Source organism: Macrobrachium nipponense, chromosome 35, assembly GCF_015104395.2.
Source record: "Macrobrachium nipponense isolate FS-2020 chromosome 35, ASM1510439v2, whole genome shotgun sequence".
Classification (NCBI taxonomy): Eukaryota; Metazoa; Arthropoda; class Malacostraca; order Decapoda; family Palaemonidae; genus Macrobrachium; species Macrobrachium nipponense.
In genome coordinates this window covers 48,413,369-48,418,368 of record NC_061096.1, presented here as the reverse complement: position 1 = coordinate 48,418,368, position 5,000 = coordinate 48,413,369, and the positions used below count along the sequence as shown (strand labels likewise).

The following is a 5,000-nucleotide window of genomic DNA, read 5'->3' as shown; positions in this document are numbered from 1 at the left end:
TAAGACTTCTGATACACATCTAGGACAAATTTTTCCCGTGTATTTTTCCCCGTGTTCGTTACAATTATATTAATAAAGTTGCTGTCTATTGGAAATTACAGACTGTTGAATCCTGGATGAACTCATTATGCTTAAAACATTAGTAATTTTAGTTGTGTGTGTGTGTGGGTGTAAGTAAGTGTGTTCGTTTTTGTTTGTTTCTTTATGGGTGTTCGAGTTTTCAAATCCTAGGATCAATGAGAACCATGTATAATATCCTTTCATGTCATAACTATTACGTAGCATCTTAACTTCAACGCACCAATATTCCCATCTAAAAATGAAACTCTGTTTTTCCCAAAAAAATCTCTCGGCCATACCTTTTAAGCCTTAGGCCTCATCTGCGTAGATGGAAGACACGAAGTTGAAAAGCTGATCAAAAGAAGCGGCAGCAGAGAGACAGGACCCACAAAACTTTAGCCTCCTCTGATGTGGCCCGGATCATCTCCTGAAAAGAGAAGAGGCAGAAGAAGGTTCATATGACGGACGGTGATATTAAGGCCCATCTCAGGGTTAGGGGAAGGAGCTTATTTCTTAAAGAGTGTCTGATTACTCCTGAGTTAGCCTTGGATTTTGGTGGGAATATATATGGTGCAAAAGTTTAGGCTGATATCCGGTTTTATATATGAATGGGAAATGGTCGGGAAATGAAAGGATCGCTCTGAGAGTGTGTGGGTTTAGAATCGATATCTTGTCTAGACTTATACTTTGACGTAGGAATTTGCCGAAAGACATTTTAATACGCGACCAGTATCCTATCGCGAGTTGTTTTTTCATTTGCTGAATCACAGATAGCTGCTCATATTACTTGTCATGCCAGCTTAAAAAAAATATTTTGTTGTTTCTTATATAATTCCATTTATTACTGAGCATTACCATGTGGCAGATCTCATCAGTTTTCACTTTGGTAAGTCTTTAATTTCACAATATTAAGCTTATTTACAAAGTCTGCATGAGTGCGCTAAAAAATAAGGCAAAGGTTTAGAGTTGTCATAATTGTAACATAAAATAATCAACGATATATTATAAAAAGGTACTAAACACTAGGCCTTTTGTACAATTGTCTCTAATCCTTTATTTCACTTATTCCTCAACTCATTCATCCTACTTCCTGACGAACGATAAAAGGATTTGTATATGATTAAGAATTTATAAAGTACCATCCTTCAGAAACAAAAAAAAAATTGTACCATTACGATATTGTTTACACATGCTTCCAATCCTTTGACCAAAATATCCTACCACCTGTAGAAGGAATTTAGGATTAGTGTAGGACTGAGAATGTATAAAATACCATCCTTCAGGAACAAAATAAAAATTGTACCATAAAAAAATTGTTTACAAATCTTCATAATTATTTTACCCAATACATCCTAACACCTGTAGAAGAATGAGAGGATTTGTCTGTGACTAAGAGTGTATAAAGTACCATCCTTTACCAACGAAAAAATGTCATGACATCCCGAAATTGTTTTAATATCTTTCTTGTCCTTTAACTAATTCACCCTACCACCAATATAAGGATAAGAGGATTTGTCTAGTATTAAGAAACAAAAGCAAAAGATTGCACCTTATCCAATTCATCCTACCACCTGACAAAGACTTGAGGATTTGCCTAGGACTAAGAATGTATAACGCACCATCCTTTAGACACAAAACAGAACAAAAAATTATAGCAACAAAATAAAACTTCTCACTAATGTTTCCCTACACATTTTTGTTTACTCACCTCAAATCATTAGAGTTCAGGAGCAATTCTGGGTTTCATTAATAATACAGAAGCAAAGAAAAGAGTTAAGGTGATAAAAAAGGGCCTCCATCTTAATCAGGCTTTCAGGAAGATCACACTCGTCCTAATTTATGATCCGCGAGACTTTTATGGGATTAGAAATGATGGATAAACTCGTGAGACCAAAAAGTAACAAATGGGTGAAGAATATTTTATTTGTTGCCATGCTGAAATTATGTACAAGTTTGATAATGGGGTGAATTTTATAGTTTTGTTTGAATAATGTTGCATTTATTATTCACTGTAGTAGTTAAGAGAAATTTGCATTTTTCACACAAAGATACAGAACTCTCTCTCTCTCTCTCTCTCTCTCTCTCTCTCTCTCTCTCTCTCTCTCTCTCTCACACATAAAATGTAGGTGTGTGTGTGTATGTGCGGTGTGAAAACCATAAATGTCTCTAACTACAATGAATAATAAACGCATCATTATTAAATATAAATTTATAAAACTCACCCGCCCCCCTTATCAAACGTGCGAATAATTTCAGCATAACAAAATACGATATTCTTCAACTATTTGTTACTTCCTGGTCTCACGAGTTTATACACATACGCATATTATCTAATATATATAATACATACTATATATATATATATATATATATATATCTATATATTATATATATATATATATATATATATATATATATATATGGATATATATATATATATATATATATTATATATATATATATATATATATATATATATATATTTACGTTTGAAGCCCGGCCTTGAGAGAGGCTATATACGTAAAACGGAAATAATTGAGGGATTTCAAGAGGAAATTGCTTTAACTTACCGTAAACTGATAGTTATTGATAATTTCTTAGAGGGAAAGGTCGCCAGAAACTCAGCTCGTTACTTTACAGCTATTTATTTACAAAAGGCCCTTACTGGCCTGGAGAAAGGGCCTTATATATCTCTCACAAATGGATAATAGCTGGCTCCAAATGGATTAATTCAAGCTGGTTTTCATAAACTTGTAATGCACACTTGCGGGCAGAGAGACTGGGTACGTGACTCATGGAATCTGGAAAAGAATCCCAGATTAAACAAGATAAAAGAAAAAATGACTTCTTGCTTTGATTAAGGCTGATTAATTCTCTAACACTGGGGGAAGGAAACTTTTAATGTTTCACTGAGGTATGCACTGAAGGCTTGGTCTTTAACAAGTCACAAAGGGAAGCACGTGGCCCGATGAGGACAAAGGGCTTTTGATGTAGAAGGGTAAAAATGAGACTTGAAAATGAAATGAGCAAGAGTCGTATGGTAGTAAAGAAAAGGTGCTGGGTTGAAGTTTACACTTTTAGACGTACCTGGATGCAATATTCAGTGTATCGTTGTGGAAGAATGCGGCCTGACTTGGTTCAGGTCTGGGGTTCGTGCCCGCCAGTACGCCGAGCCGATAGTCTTAAGTGTCGGAGGCTGGCCGGCTGGACATCTGTCCTGGGTCACAGACTGAAGAGGACTGAGGGAGATCCTGGTTGTTTTTGAATCACGGGGCTTCCAAATACCGCCTCGGGCATCGCCTGAAAAGTGATAAACACAACGCCAGCAAATTGGGAAGGAAAATAGGTCTTATTGTAGAAGTCCCTAAAATCCATCTCGAAGCCTAGCTACTCTTGTGACTTGCCTCTCTTACCCTAAGCTTCCGTCAGACCGGAAATACCTCCCTACAACATGCTCTCTCTCCCAACATCAGTTGCTTTAGGAGAAGGCATGGCTGCTTCTTTTGTAACTAATATCACTAACTCTGCTGGGAAGGCGAGGCGTTCTATAAACGTAGCAATATATATATATATATATATATATATATATATATATATATATATATATATATATATATATATATATATATATATATATATAATGTGTGTGCTAGTGTTTGTGTGCGCACATCCACATATGTAGATGTATTAATAAGAGCTCTCTCTCTCTCTCTCTCTCTCTCTCTCTCTCTCTCTCTCTCTCCTGTAATCATAATGCGTATCAAACATGTACCCAACCACAAACAAAAAAGAAGATAACAAAAATAGTTGACCGGCATCTGAAGACAACCTCACGATTTGAAAGCTCACTCAGGGATAGGGACGCGGATCCCTCTCGTGTCCCTGACGTGGCACAGAGCGGAGGAGTGACAACAAAAATCCAATAAACTTTTGCCTCTTGTCTAATGTTTCTGATATTGAAGCTCCCTCCTGAAGGCTGATGGGGGTGATTGATAGTTTTCCTAAACTTTTTGGTCTGCTCTCTTTATTTTTTAGCTGTGCTTATTCATTCTGTTTCTGAAGGGATTCGTGAATAATTGTTTTTCTCTTAAGGGATCTTCATAGGTATTGAGTACGCGGTAAGAACTATCATCTAAAATAAAGTCATCCTTAGCTGCTACTGATATTTTGCTAAAATATTTTCTGTCGTTCTCTGTTTTGTATGTATTTATTTTCTCTATTTATAAATCATATGGCAAAAGTTGTTAGTTTTGTCTATGAGAAACAGTTTAGTTAAATTGTTTTCTTTTAACTACTTATTTTAATATAATATACATTATTTTTACTACGTGCAAATGGAGCGTAATATCAGGTTAGTGATAACGATTTAAACCAGGTTCAGTCACCAGTAATACAAACATTCATTCATATATAACAGTTAGGTTAAAATCAATTTCTGAAAATATGGGTAAGATTTTAATTTTCATAAACAACCTTCCATATTTTTGAGATGTTATATATGTGTATGTATGATTATAATCACTTTAGCAAGTGATTCATTCATCACACATATCCACAGGTGAAAAATGAGAGACAGGGTGTAGATCCTGACCGGTTTCGGCTTTATTTTCAAGCCATTGACAAAGGACTGATACATAGTATTAGAATCCACGAGTATATATACTTCAAAGACAGATCTTCAAGGACATTTGTAGCTTAATATATATATATTATATTATATATATATATATATATATATATATATATATATATATCTAATATATATATGTATTGTATATATATTTCATAAATATACATACGTGTGTGTGTAAAATACGTACAAGATCATTAGCAAAACGCTTCCTACCAGATATATCTGAGACAGAAATACTCTTAAAAAAAAAATCCATAACAAATTTTACAAAACACAAAAAAATAATAATAATAAAAAAAAGTAAATA

The 5,000-nt window shown here is 34.5% G+C and overlaps 1 long non-coding RNA gene across 1 annotated transcript in view; it reads right to left on the bottom strand.

The window, feature by feature from the left end:
• Positions 1-3,556, bottom strand: part of LOC135208246 (uncharacterized) — a 17,350-nt gene extending 13,794 nt beyond the window's left edge. The window contains exons 1-2 of the long non-coding RNA XR_010313140.1: positions 3,148-3,556; positions 360-487 (exon numbers count right to left, since the gene is read on the bottom strand). This is a non-coding gene — a long non-coding RNA (uncharacterized LOC135208246). The remainder of the gene's footprint in view (positions 1-359; positions 488-3,147) is intronic.
• Positions 3,557-5,000: the final 1,444 nt, after the last annotated feature.